Genomic DNA, 15,900 nt, shown 5'->3' on the forward strand with positions numbered 1-15,900 from the left:
CTTGGTCGAGTAATACCAATGAATTATCTACAGTAATCTCACTATAACTTTTTATTTATCTAGAGAAAATCAAAACTCAAGTGGGATTTAATTGACTATTACACAATTAGAAGAGAGTATATAAAGATTAGAAGAAATAAAGTACTCTAATACAATAAAATGTTAACCGACTTGCGAAATTACTAAGATCTCATCTCTCAATATGTTGCCTCTTCCAGTAATTGTTACGTCTGCAATTCCTAAGAGATTAAAGAGGGCTAACATATTATATAAAGACAGAAATTAACTAGGTGTTCTGCTAAAGTACGACTTGTTTTGTTCTAATAACTGCCGCTAAATTCATATCTAATGGCTAGGTAATACAGTGAAAGTTTTCTGTATATAGTAGTATAAACTATTATATACAGAAAAATTTCGTTGTTATCCTAAGATATTTTCTTTAATTTTAGTCTGTATGTAACATATTGTAATCGCCATTATCCCCACTTTTTTGTATAATTTATTTATGTATGTAATATATTGCAATCCTTGTTATTCCCAGTTGTTTCGCATAATTTAAGTATGCATGTAGCAAATTATAATCGTTGTTATACTTAGTTATTTTGAATAATTTAGGTCTGTCTGTAATACACAATGTAATCGTTATTCTCAGTCGTTCTGTATAATGTCAGTTTGTATATAATATACTGTAATCGTCGTTATACACAGTTGTATAATTTAAATATGCAGTAGATTGTAATTGTTATTATTCTCAGTTACTTTGTGCAATTTCAGTCTATACGTATATAAGGTAATGCAATCGTTATTCTCAGTTATTTTGTGTCATTTCAGTGTGTGTGTGTGTGTGTGTGTGTGTGTGTGTGTGCAGAAGATCACAACCGTAGTTCTTCTGAGTTATTCTGTATAATTTCAATCTATATGTAGTATACTGTAATAATTATTGACAGCTATTTTGTACAATTTATACTGTAATCGTTATTCTCAGTTATTTTGTATAATTTATACTGTAATCGTTATTCTCAGTTATTTTGTATAATTTATACCGTAATTGTTATTCTCAGTTATTTTGTACAATTCATACCGTAATCGTTATTCTCAGTTATTTCGTACAATTTACACTGTAAACGTTATTCTCAGTTATTTTGTACAAATTATACTGTAATCGTTATTCTCAGTTATTTTATATAATTTATACCGCAATCGTTGTTTTTCTCAGTTATTTTGTATAATTTTAGCCTGTAAGTGCGAGTAGTAGATTGTATCCGCCATTCTGTTATTTTGTATAATTTTAGTCTGTATGTAATACATTGTAATCGTTATTCTCAGTTATTTTGTATAATTTTAGGCGGTATGTACGAGTAGTAGATTGTAATCGTTATTCCCAGTTATTTTGTGTAATTTTAGATTGTACGTACGAGTAGTAGATTCAGATCGTTGTTATTCTGTTATTTTGTATAATTTCAGTCTGTATGTAATATACTGTAATCATTGTTTCGTTGTGCTTATAATATACTGTAATCGTTGTTATTCTCAGTTATTTTGTATCATTTAGGCTGTTTGTACAAGTAGTAGATTGTAATCGTTGTTATTCTCAGTTATTTGGTATAATTTCAGTCTGTGTATAGTCGATTGTAATCGTTGTTATTCTCAGTTTTATTTGGTATAATTACAATCTGTGTATGGTAGATTGTAATCGTTGTTATATTCAGTTGTTATTTGGTATAATTTCAGTCTGTGTATAGTAGATTGTAATCGTGGTTATTCTCAGTTTTATTTGGTATAATTTCAATCTGTGTATAGTAGATTGTAATCGTTGTTATTCTCAGTTTTATTTGGTATAATTTCAATCTGTGTATAGTAGATTGTAATCGTTGTTATTCTCAGTTTTATTTGGTATAATTTCAGTCTGTGTATAGTAGATTGTAATCGTTGTTATTCTCAGTTTTATTTGGTATAATTTCAATCTGTGTATGGTAGATTGTAATCGTTGTTATATTCAGTTGTTATTTGGTATAATTTCAGTCTGTGTATAGTCGATTGTAATCGTTGTTATTCTCAGTTGTTATTTGGTATAATTTCAATCTGTGTACAGTAGATATTAATCGTTGTTATACTCAATTGTTTTTTGGTATAATTTCAATCTGTGTATAGTAGATTGTAATCGTTATTCTCAGTTGTTATTTGGTATAATTTCAATCTGTGTCTAGTAGATTGTAATCCTTGTTATTCCAGTTATTTAGTATAATTTCAATCTGTGTATAGTAGGTTGTAATCGTTGTTATTCCAGTTATTTGGTATAATTTCAATCTGTGTACAGTAGACTGTAATCGTTTTTACTCTCAATTTTGGTATAATTTTAGGCTGTATGTACGAGTAGTAGATTGTAATCGTTATTCTCAGTTATTTTTATAAAATTACAATCTGTATGTGATATACTGTAATCGTTATTCTCAGTTATTATGTGTAATTTTAGATTGTCTATATGAGTAGCAAATTCAGATCGTTGTTATTCTGTTATTTTGTATAATTTCAGTCTGTATGTAATATACTGTAATCATTGTTTCGTTGTGCTTATAATATACTGTAATCGTTGTTATTCTCAGTTATTTTGTATCATTTAGGCTGTTTGTACAAGTAGTAGATTGTAATCGTTATTATTCTCAGTTATTTTGTATCATTTCAATCTGTGTATAGTCGATTGTAATCGTTGTTATTCTCAGTTATTTGGCATAATTTCAATCTGTGTATAGTCGATTGTAATCGTTGTTATTCTCAGTTTTATTTGGTATAATTTCAATCTGTGTATGGTAGATTGTAATCGTTGTTATTCTCAGTTGTTATTTGGTATAATTTCAATCTGTGTATAGTAGATTGTAATCGTTGTTATTCTCAGTTATATTTGGTATAATTTCAATCTGTGTATAGTAGATTGTAATCGTTGTTATTCTCAGTTTTATTTGGTATATTTTCATTCTGTGTATAGTAGATTGTAATCGTTGTTATTCTCAGTTGTTATTTGGTATAATTTCAATCTGTGTATAGTAGATTGTAATCGTTGTTATTCTCAGTTATATTTGGTATAATTTCAATCTGTGTATAGTAGATTGTAATCGTTGTTATTCTCAGTTTTATTTGGTATATTTTCATTCTGTGTATAGTAGATTGTAATCGTTGTTATTCTCAGTTTTATTTGGTATAATTTCAATCTGTGTATAGTCGATTGTAATCGTTGTTATTCCAGTTATTTGGTATAATTTCAATCTGTGTATAGTAGATTGTAATCGTTGTTATTCTCAGTTGTTATTTGGTATAATTTCAATCTGTGTACAGTAGATATTAATCGTTGTTATACTGAATTGTTTGTTGGTATAATTTCAATCTGTGTATAGTAGATTGTAATCGTTGTTATTCTCAGTTTTAGTTGCTATAATTTCATTCTGTGTATAGTAGATTGTAATCGTTGTTATTCTCAGTTTTATTTGGTATAATTTCAATCTGTATATAGTAGATTGTAATCGTTGTTATTCTCAGTTTTATTTGGTATATTTTCATTCTGTGTATAGTAGATTGTAATCGTTGTTATTCTCAGTTTTATTTGGTATAATTTCAATCTGTGTATAGTCGATTGTAATCGTTGTTATTCTTAGTTGTTATTTGGTATAATTTCAATCTGTGTACAGTAGATATTAATCGTTGTTATACTGAATTGTTTGTTGGTATAATTTCAATCTGTGTATAGTAGATTGTAATCGTTGTTATTCTCAGTTTTAGTTGGTATAATTTCATTCTGTGTATAGTAGATTGTAATCGTTGTTATTCTCAGTTTTATTTGGTATAATTTCAATCTGTGTATAGTCGATTGTAATCGTTGTTATTCTCAATTGTTATTTCCTATAATTTCAATCTGTGTACAGTAGATATTAATCGTTGTTATACTCAATTGTTTGTTGGTATAATTTCAATCTGTGTCTAGTAGATTGTAATCCTTGTTATTCCAGTTATTTAGTATAATTTCAATCTGTGTATAGTAGGTTGTAATCGTTGTTATTCCAGTTATTTGGTATAATTTCAATCTGTGCACAGTAGACTGTAATCGTTTTTACTCTCAGTTTTTGGTATAATTTTAGGCTGTATGTACGAGTAGTAGATTGTAATCGTTATTCTCAGTTATTTTTATAAAATTACAATCTGTATGTGATATACTGTAATCGTTATTCTCAGTTATTATGTGTAATTTTAGATTGTCTATATGAGTAGCAAATTCAGATCGTTGTTATTCTGTTACTTTGTGTAATTTCAGTCTGTTTGTAATATACTGTAATCGTTGTTTCAGTGTGTATGTAATATATTGTAATCGTTATCCTCAGTTATATTGTATAATTTTAGGCTGTGTATACGAGTAGTAGATTGTAATCGTTGTTATTCTCAAATATTTTGAATAATTTCTGTCTGTGTGTAGAAGATTCTCCTTACATCAATGGAAGTAAGCCTACCACTATACCATCGTCCCTGAATACCCAACATCATTATGGAGCTAAGAGATTTGTAATTGATAATTCTAACTTAAATTCATCTCCAATTAATAAGGCTCTTCAAATACAATTAGATAATTTCCTTCTTTCACCGCGGTCATTAGAATTATCGTCATCTCCCCATGTCCATTCACCACTTTCCCCTGCAATTAACATTCAATCCATATAGCTGTCTCTTTTCCATTGTCTTACTTATTTTTTCCTCTCACGTCTTCCTTGTTCTTCCGTTTCTCGTTTCTGGTGACATCCGGTGAAGAATTGAGGAATGTTTAGCAAAAACGTCAATTGTCCAAAATTATAATTTTGTGGGAATCTTGAAAAAACTTCACAGCATCAATAATTATTAGTATTTGGCGTTGATAATTTGTATGAACACACTTCTTACTTATTGGATTATCTGCAGTATGTTGTTTACACATAATATTTAATGAGAACAATAAATCCTTTGGATAAATGACATTTTTACTTGAAAAGTTCCAAATTCACAATTCAGAATACAAAATGCAACAAAACAGACTAGCGCATGCAGCTGTTACTCTGGTGTGATAGTGCTGCGAACACTGTGTAGATCCATGAAACCTGGACAACTGAATTTCTTACAAGAAATATTGTGGACTGCTGACGTTTTAAGAGTAAACAGTTTTTAGAAGCCATTCGACACTGTACTATTGACGTTTTTAAAAAACTGAATGCATGGGTTTATGCTGCATGTCCCAGAGGAGCATCTGATGGCCGCTCTAACTAAAATTGCCAGATTTTGGACACATCTCTCAATTAATTTCGGCTGTCGATATTCATCTTCTTTACACAGTAAAATACCGAAAGAAATATTCATCTTTAGTTTTAATAATATTGTATCCATTTCATGCCTAATGAAGTCCTCGATTTTTTTCTGTCTTTCTTATGCTATGTCCAAAACAGTTCATTACTACAACTATAGTTTTTTTTTTGTATTTTCTTTGCCAAAATCCAAGATTGACGTTCATAACTAAATATATGAATTTATACAACATGATATTAGCTCAGTCTAGTATATACAGTCACGAAGGTTGAGATGTGAGGGTGCTAGGAATAGACTGTGCTGGTACTATTTCGCATTATCTGTAATGAGGCGATATTAGCGATCCTAGTGGTTAGCAACTATCTATGGATGCATATTTACTTCGTATTGAGCTTCGTGACTGTATATTCTAGACTGTGATATTAGGTTAGTTGTGTTGAGACTGTCATTACGTCATGAATGACGTGAAGCCTGAGGATGGCCAGGTTACAACTGAAATGTTTTGTATAGTAGCAATTGAATGGGAACACGTTTTTCGTGCGTAAGGTTCAGCATTGTGCTCCGGAAATTGGTTTGTTTACATTGCACTGCGATTCGTTGATTGGTTAACCACATAAAGCTACAACCTCACCCTGCTTATACCACGAAAGAGTTCCCTAACAATTACCTATGCACTTGCATTGCTAGCTACTCTCAGTCTCGCTTTCAACAACAAACACTCTATGCATACCTAACCTTGTAGTCTCTATGGGTAAATTCCTATCTTTATTCATAACCAATATGGCCTACAAGATCGCCATGAAGTCTGGAAAAAGGAGGACAAGAAAGGAAGAAGAGAATATAAGTAGGAAAGGAACAAAGGAAGAAAAGGTGAGCAGGAAAGGAAACTGAAGGAAATTAAGAAATGGGGAATTGCTTCCATCTGATGTCCACTATTTCCATTCGATTGCACTGAGGTCATGTTTTGCTGTGCTTGCTGAGTACCAGTTCGCGTCACTCCTATTTCTTCTTCAGATGACGTCACTGCCTGCTTTCGGGAAATTTTCGCTGAGTTTAACACTTTTACACTTGTCTGTACACTCATCATATCCGTGTCACTAACTTCGCACTCCAAGTGGAATATTTGAGGGCAGCGACTGTGTTTCATATAGTTTTTCGTGTAAAACTTAACTTTTCTTACCAACACCTCTATCAACAGTCAACATTTCATTATGGAGTGATGAACTATATATCAGCCAGAAGAAAACTATAAAATAAATGAAACTGATTCATCTACAGAGTTACGTCATGAGAAGGATGTACTACTAATAGATCTAAAAGGATCGCGAGTTTTTTTTCAGACTGTGAGTGACCTCACTCGTTCGCTCTAAGATTTTTAATTCGCATTTTATACAATACACATTGAAGACACACGTAATGCAAGTTCGGGAGGAGACGACGTTTTTGAACGACTAGCAGTGCATTCATTCTTCTTACATACTGTCACGCAGCAGTTGCTGATGTTTCAGTCTTCATTTTCTTCTCGAGTTTTCTTCACGGTATGTTACTCCATGATGAAAATTGTGAAAGTTAAAAGAGGAAGCTTAGCCGATGTTTTTTTTTTTTTCCATTGATTATCAGTCTATAAAAATTCTCTTCAGAGATTTGTGCTGGACAAAACTGGAGAAGGTTTTCCTTATTTACATCGCTTTTTCATTCTCATTTCTGAATAGAAAAAAAATCTTACGCACTATGGAGACAAACAAACATAAGAACTTTGATAGTCGGTCAGCCTCGCAATTTCCTAGCTACGTTACGGAACGACGACGGATTTAGCCCGCAAGACGGCAGCGGTCGCCAAGTGGTGAATGTGACGTGCCCGGGATTGCGCGCAATTGATCAACTCTCGCTTAACAAACAATTTTGAGTGAGAGAGATGAATGACCCTTCCTGTGAGAGGGTGGATCTCACGACGCAATGTCTGCACTATAAATCCTCGTTACACGTCCGAATTAGCGGCCATTGCTATGGGGGTCACGTCAGGCTCGACCCCACTCAAAGCGCGCCCCCTTGGCGTGACCCTGACCACAACTACGCATGCCAATTATCCAACTACACAGATCTATTTCCCGCGATTCCGTCCCACTATTTTCCCACAATTATTTAGGAAGTGAAACTTCCGCTTGATCGAAGCGGATATCCAAAATCGTCCGGGCACAGCCAACTTCTTGCAGGTGACCTTCTAGCCAAGGGCGTGAATTCTTCCTGTCAAATCGTACGTCTTGATATTTGACATGACTTTGAACCCTGGGCACTCTACCCAATTGAGAAGATGGACAAATGACAGGATCGTTCACCTCCGTTTTTAACTGCTGGCCAGCGCACGCGATTGTGTTCTTCTCTACACAGATGTCTCGAATCCAGCCACAACTCATTCAATTAGCGACAGTTTTAATGTTGGACGTTCTATGTAACATCTTTGATTTAAAAAGCTAAAAACGGGTAGGTTTGTAGTTTTTTCCAGATTTTTGGGCATCCGTTCTAAATAAACGTGCCTTCCAAATGTTTTCACCATCAGCAGCCGCATCAGCATCATCACAGTATAAGCCTCGAGGCCCGTTCCGTATTCAAGCAAACTGATCCGTCCATGTTATTCTAGGTCTACCGACGTTTCTTTTTCCAGTGAGTCTATAGTTAAAAGTATTTTGTTATACGGACTCCATCCATATGGTCCTCCCATTGTTGTTTGTATCTTATTATCATTCCATTTGGACTTTTAATCCCCAGTTCTTGTCTGATATCTGAGTTCTTTATTAATCCATGAGTCTACGTCCTGCCTTACGTCGTAAAAGTGACTTCAGTAAATACTTTCTCCTTTGTGACTCAGGCTGAACCCAATTTCCCAACCATAAATTGTGTCGAGATACCATTTTTACCATGTATTGTGGGTCCTTATCACCACGGCATGGCGCGTCCTCAGGTTGCGGATAGAGGAGACGGCCTCCAGATATGGAGGGTAGCTGCGAATATATTGAATAAGCAGTCGTGGACAGCCGATAAGGGGTGGTCCTCCAGCTTGGGGGTTGGGCGAAGGGCTAACAACCCATCACCGTAAAAAAACAGCTTGTTACGAAACATAACAATTCCTTATAGACCAGTTTCTATCTGATGCTTTTCCAATTCACTGCGGGCTAAAACAGGGAGATGCACTATCACCTTTACTTTTTAACTTCGCTCTAGAATATGCCATTAGGAAAGTTCAGGATAACACAGAGGGTTTGGAATTGAACGGGTTACATCAGCTTCTTGTCTATTCGGATGACGTGAATATGTTAGGAGAAAATCCACAAACGATTAGGGAAAACGCGGAAATTCTACTTGAAGCAAGTAAAGAGATAGGGTTGGAAGTAAATCCCGAAAAGACTAAGTATATGATTATGTCTCGTGATCAGAATATTGTACGAAATGGAACTACAGTATAAAAGTTGGAGATTTATCCTTCGAAGAGGTGGAAAAATTCAAATATCTTGGAGCAACAGTAACAAATGTAAATGACACTCGGGAGGAAATTAAACACAGAATAAATATGGGAAATGCGTGTTATTATTCTGTTGAGAAGCTTTTGTCATCTAGTCTGCTGTCAAAAAATCTGAAAGTTAGAATTTATAAAACAGTTATATTACCGGTTGTTCTGTATGGCTGTGAAACTTGGACTCTCACTTTGAGAGAGGAACAGAGATTGAGGGTTTTTGAGAATAAGGTTCTTAGGAAAATATTTGGGGCTAAAAGGGATGAAGTTACAGGAGAATGGAGAAAGTAACACAACACAGAGCTGCACGCATTGTATCTTTCACCTGACATAATTAGGAACATTAAATCCAGACGTTTGAGATGGGCAGGGCATATAGCACGTATAGGCGAATCCAGAAATGCATATAGAGTGTTAGTTGGGAGGCCAGAGGGGAAAAGACCTTTGGGGGAGGCCGAGACATAGATGGGAAGATAATATTAAAATGGATTTGAGGGAGGTGGGATATGATGATAGAGACTGGATTAATCTTGCTCAGGATAGGGACCAATGGCGGGCTTACGTGAGGGCGGCAATGAACCTCGGGTTCCTTAAAAGCCAGTAAGTAAGTAAGTACCATTCAGGTATTTCAGTGCTGAGACATGTGAATGAAGTAATGGACGAGGAAAGTGAAGATCTTCTTGATGAATTTGAAACGAAAAATGTAAGGACTGTAACTTTAGCCTGCTCCACTAAACTCTGTTTATGCAGAGAGTTCTTTCTCAGTCACGGACAAAAGACAAAGCATTGAACGTGGGAAACTTAGATAAGTCTCTTTTATATATTGCAAAGAAAATTATTAATGAAAGTGTGTTATTTTTTTATTCCGTAATTCGTGTTCATTATCTTTTCTTTAATTATTTCAAGACTGATCAAATGATATTTGTGATTGGTGGTTTAATAATTTTATCTGAATAAATATAAAATTCAATGGCATATTGTTTCATCAATAAATTATCTACTTAAATTCGAGTATTTTATTCTCGAATAGAAGGAGAAACAAAATTTTGAGAGATTGGTATAATATTTTCAGTTCCATTTTATTATTTTATGAGCCTATTTTAGTGCATAACATAAATATTAGTGCCTTAAAATCCCGGTCTAGTCATAAAATTTGTCGTGTTGTTATAACTATCGGTACTGCAGGAAAATGAATTGTGAATATGTAATAAATATAATCCAAAAAACACAAACGAAGTCAAATATTGTACTTCAAGACATTAAGCAAAAAAGTATATCAACATCTAGCCAAGTATGTACGGCCTTGATTGTGTAACAGAGTCATGTCACTCGACTTGACTTTGAACCTTAAGTACTCCACCTAATTGAAGAGATGGACAGATGACAAGATCGTTCACCTCTTCTCACAGCGTTCATGTTCCTCTTCGTGCGAATGTCTGAGCCCAGTCGTAGCTCATTCAACTAATGGTCCACACCTATGGAGTAACGGTTAGCGCGTCTGGCCGCGAAACTAGGTGGCCCGGGTTCGATTCTCGGTCGGGGCAAGTTACTTGGTTGAGGTTTTTCCCGGGGGTTTTCCCTCAACCCCATATGAGCAAATGCTGGGTAACTTTCGGTGTTGGATCCCGGACTCATTTCACCGGCATTATCACCTTCATCTCATTCAGACGCTAAATAACCTTAGATAATAAAAGCGTCGTAAAATAACCTACTACTACATACATTCAGCTAATGCAGTAGTCGTCAGCACAGAGCACCCTGGGGCTAGCGTCTCTTATCCGCCGAGAACACAGTGCACCATGGTGCACTCGTAGCTGCTAGCGGGTATGCTCTCTACCTCTTCCTGCTGCACGACGGGGCACACGGGACGGCTCCGCTTATTCTTTGCACATTTCAGCAAGTGCTGACGACCAATGAGTTAATGGATTCTTAACCAGAAAGATTAGAATTCAATCCCGGAACAATTCTTTGAGATCTGGAGAGGAGAAAGTTGCTGTATGTATATGTATATCATCAGCTAAGTACAAGATCTCATCATAACAATTGACTCATTATACCCTACCACAAGACATCTTTATATTCTTCATCCTATACAGTTTTAGTTGCTAGAAATTGGAACTCGCTTCCGAGTGATATAAGGGGTTGTTGGACAATAACTTCATTTAGGTCAAAATTACATAAATTCTTACTTAACAGATGAATTCCTGATTAATATTGGTTACTTATAATGAAACTAACATCTGTCCATTCTTATTATTATTATCATTAATTTCTCTAAATAGATTTACAAGACCTCTAATGACAATTACATTAATATTCTCATTATAGAAATAGAAATATATATATTCTCCCTGCAACATAGTCCTAGTAAGCTTATATTAAATTAATTTTCATCATTTTACTAGCTATCTCAAATATTAAATTAATTATAATTCATTGAATTAAATTAGCTCATAAATTAAGTTACTACTTTACCTTATATATTTATATAAATTTAAATAAATGTGTAATGAAGAATATTGCTGGAGAACCTTTTAAGTGTAGTGTAAATATTTGTAATTTAAATTTATGTATTGTATTGATTAAGGCTGGTTGAGTGGAAGAGAAGGCCTTATGGCCTTAACTCTGCCAGCGAAAATAAAACATGATTATTATTATTATTATATATGACATCTAATATCTAATCATTGTTATTATTTACAATGTAATAATTAATATTTATTTTTTCTGTATAATTCTTGTCTTGGTGTTGTGTAAATTTAACTACGACAATAGACTACTTTAGACGGTAGAATGTTACAGAAATGGTTAATTCCATGTTAATGAATGGCACTCTGATAAAACGTAAGTTAATCAATGACTCCATTCAGCCACTCCTCCACATGCCGCCTCTGACACATCTGATCGACCAGACAGAGCCCCGGCAGAAAACACATACAATGCAGAGCAGCCTCATCTTGGAGACAAAAATAACACAAGAACGGCCACATACCTCGAGCGGCGCTGCACGCACCAGCACACGTATTGTCGCGGCCGGCGCGGCGTGGCGTGGCGTGTCGACCTACCCGCTCATCGGTTACCAGGTGCCCTCCCTCCAATACGTAAACATTCTGTTGTCTTCGATCAGTCTGCCGGGATGAGCACTAACAGTTTACGTCACATCGGCATGAATCGATTCCCCTAGAAATTTAAAAATTCCGTGTACCCAGGAGTGAGAAAAATGGCTCACGGGCTTGGAGTCCACGTAGTAAATGAATCAACTCCATAGCACTTCGAAAATAAGAGATAATAATGACACCCGTGTCCCAGCAGATGAGCCAGCATCAAGTAACATACAAAGATATGCCGTATTTTCAAACAGGAGGTAATAATGAAGGAGATTATGGAGTGTTGGTTGAATAATGAGAGGAAAAAACCCCCCCACAACCTTGGTTTATTCCATTACAGATGTAATGGTTGCTGGAGTCGGGAATTGAAGCCGAGTCGCTTGCGTGACAGAATCACGCGCTAATGCGAACCATCGAAATGCATTTTAATAGGTAAGTGGAGTGACATAACTGCTATACTGGTAAAGATGTTCGCCTACAGTACATGACATAGAGATGCATGGGTGGCAGAGATTTCATACTTTCTTACCGACGGCACTAGAAGGTGTTGTACATCCCCAACCTAGTCCTACTATTCAGTTTCATGGACGTTTGAGTGTATCGCGAAACCGCTGTGAAAGTTACGACGAAAGTAAAAATCCCGTCGTAACTTGGGTTTTTCCTTTGTAGTCTCTAGCTTTAAAAAAAACTCCTGCCTCAAATCTATATTATGTTTTTTTTTTTTTCGAATTCATTTTCAATTCCACTCTCCGTCTCTTGTCCACAGAGGGCACGTCTGCCTTGAGCGATACTTAGCCTACACGGACAGGTGGCAGGCCTATAGCAATAAGTATTTGAGATGCGTTGCTATAAGGTTAATTAAGATTGAAAAAGAGGCGGATTGTGACGTTCTGAATTAGTACTAATCCAGTATTCGCATATGCGGAGACTTTTGAAACCACAATAAAGACAATCGAATCCCGGACCTCACGAATACAAGACAGAAATAATAATCGTTACTCCACTGTCAACGATAATTATACCTTCTCAGATTCTAATGTCTAGTTCTTGGTGCATGTAGGCCTATTCATTTTTGTATGATGTCGCTAATTATCAGAGTACTTAATAAGGCGTTGATGTTACGACGCTATATCTCTCTTTAATACATCAGTCATTGTTATTTATGTTCATAAATTATTCTAGTGTCATTCTTAAGGCAAGCAAAAGGTTTTGAGAAGGCCGCTTATGATGGAGATCCTCCCTTCATCGTGAAAAAAAGCATGTCTTTTGGTAATAAAGCACATCTGGACACTACTTCCAAAGGAAAACCGGTGTATTATTAAGTAACATGCACTTCAAGTCCAAATAAACAATGTTTTCTATTACTTCAGTGCGATAAACAAGTTATCAGCTGCTGACAAACAATTGCTCAGTTGATCATGCCGAATGAGGACTTACATTGGAGTAACAGTTTTATTTATTTAGAATCGTTACGTAAAGCCGTAGGTAAAATCGTTATGTAAAGTCTGATTGCTGGAGAAAATATTATATACCGAATGTTTAAAAAATAAGCGAAAAAATTTCAGAGTTGGATTCTACACATATAGACGATAAAAAATGTTATGTAAACATGGACCCGAAAATTGATAATTATTAAGGTATTGAAATATGATATTGCTAGAAATGAATGATAAAAATTAACTTAGTACAGCACATGTAGCTAGTAGTGTCTGATGAAAATCAGTGTTAAACGGAATTAGCACTCATAGATGAATTGTAGTAGTTTGGACACTAGATAGGTAGGCATGGGCTCGCCATTTACAATAAACTAATCTTACTCGTAGGAAATAGTGCCAGATTTAGGTAAGTGAGGTCAGGTCTCAGTCCCTTGGTTTAATTGATATCAAATTTTGTGTTTTTGTACAGGGACATCATTTTATTTTTACTTCAATTTTTATTGGACCTGAGTTTTTTAATGTACTTCACTCCCACCCCTTCTACTAATGAAGTTCAACCGTCCTGCACACAGATCCAAGATCGCATATACAGCCATAGTAGCCTTACGGTCATAGTAAACAGTACGTTCCAAAAATATGTTCGCGTTTTCCAGTGACGAAAGAGCTTTCAATATTGAATCATTTTCGCACAGGTACTGTCGTCCATTTGCCTACGTCGTATCCCGGTTTCCCCCACCAGCTTTTATTCGCCAGCTAGTGGCTGGGCTGTCTTAGCTCTTTTCTGAGAACATTAATTTCTGTTAGAAATTGGACGTCTACGTAATATTATACAAATGTTTAAAATAGCTTAAATAAAAGGGGCTCGTTAAGTAAATAATTGCCACGTGATTTCCTCCCTTTCTACGACCCTACGACATAACCACTTGGACGGACAGCAGATAGTATGTCTGAGTAATTTTATTTTTTCGGATCGGGCAGAAGTGAAGATTGAATTTACAGTACGTAAGGTACTCTTTTATAGAGTAGGTACAGAATTATTTCAACATGAGTTACTAGTACAAAGGACGAAACTGGTAATTGGGATTAGGTACAATAGTCTATAGTGCAATAATATGCGCAAAAGAACTGAAGCCTGTATCGAAATGAACGGTCAGCATTTTAAAAATGTGTTTAAATATCCATGTTATGATATTTTTTAATTTAACTTCATTCTCTATATTTTATGCTAATGTGTTGTAGACAGTATAATATACACTGCATAATGAATACGTCCACATGGACAGCTCAGTTCGTGAGTAAAAACACTCATTGTTAATACTGTACTGTATTTTGAAAATTATCAAACTCAAAATCGCGATATTTCCTAGTTTACGTAAATGGATGAACTACTTTTCTTCCCTCCTATACCTAGCAAAGTGATTTGTTTGTATTCTACGCCAGTATCATCGAACTCCGATCGTGGAAGGGGGTAGCAAACGACGTTGATCCAGAGGTATAGCCAAGTTAATATTAAAAATGTTAGTAAAAATAAAATGATGTCCCTGTATAATATATTGATGAAATAGAAATTATTTCTTTTCTTATAGTTATGGCTGCTATAACAAAAAAAAGCTCAAATTCCATTTTACTCATGGCTTCCAGTCATTTGAATGAAGAATATATCGCCGTAGAAGTAATTGAAAACTTTGTGATGGATATAGACCTGCTTTGCAGTAAAATTTGTTCCTGAGGCCAGGATCGCTCGTGCCGGGTCTGGCTTCTGCATTTCGTATGTTTTCGCGAGCTTTGAGGTTGCGCTTGAAACGGTGTAGCTGAGGCACAATTTATTCGTCTGGCCTCGTGGCCAGGTCAGCTTTTACTCCTCCCATTCATGGACCGGTCTCGAGGATGGAATGGGGTGGGTAAAGCAGTGGTGACTTGTCTTCCTAAATAGGCCATAAATAACAAAAATTCCCGCTGTTTAGCAGGCAGAGACCAACACTGTTCTCTCCCCTTATGTCTTAGTTTATGACTTAAGCGAGGGTGTTGCACTATTGTACTTCGTAGTACAGTAGTGAGTGTGGTTAAATGTTGTCATGTGTTTAGGGAAAATATAAACAGAATAGATGCGAGAAATAATGATGATGTAGGCCCAGTAAATTCATTGTTATAGTGTCCTTTTTCGAGAAGAAATGATATTGAAAGAAAGGAAGTTTTAAATAAAGATATTGCCTACCGAGATGCCTACGCCATCGCTGACAATTTTTCTGACATAATCTTAAAACGCGAGTTTCTATTGCATCGTGATATGGGCAACATAAATGATTAAGTAGTAATGTGGAGCAAAACAATCTTAAATAAAAATAAACCTTGTTTGTTGCTATCAAAGGAAAAAAATAAAAAGAAAAGAAAGGAAGAGCAGTGTGTGTACTGAGAGCTTCAGCGATCTGAAAAATATTTCCAGGGGAATTTCAACATATACTTCTTCAGCTGAGCATAATATAGGTTGCTTCATCACACTCATACTATCACTGAAACAAACTCACAGCATAACAAT

At 35.3% G+C, this 15,900-nt stretch overlaps 1 protein-coding gene across 1 annotated transcript in view; it reads right to left on the minus strand.

The window, feature by feature from the left end:
* LOC138696580 (uncharacterized protein ZK1073.1) overlaps nt 1–15,900 on the minus strand; it is a 349,355-nt gene that overhangs the window by 271,415 nt on the left and 62,040 nt on the right. The gene's annotated exons all lie outside the window — the stretch shown is intronic.

This window comes from Periplaneta americana, chromosome 3 (assembly GCF_040183065.1).
Source record: "Periplaneta americana isolate PAMFEO1 chromosome 3, P.americana_PAMFEO1_priV1, whole genome shotgun sequence".
Classification (NCBI taxonomy): domain Eukaryota; kingdom Metazoa; phylum Arthropoda; class Insecta; order Blattodea; family Blattidae; genus Periplaneta; species Periplaneta americana.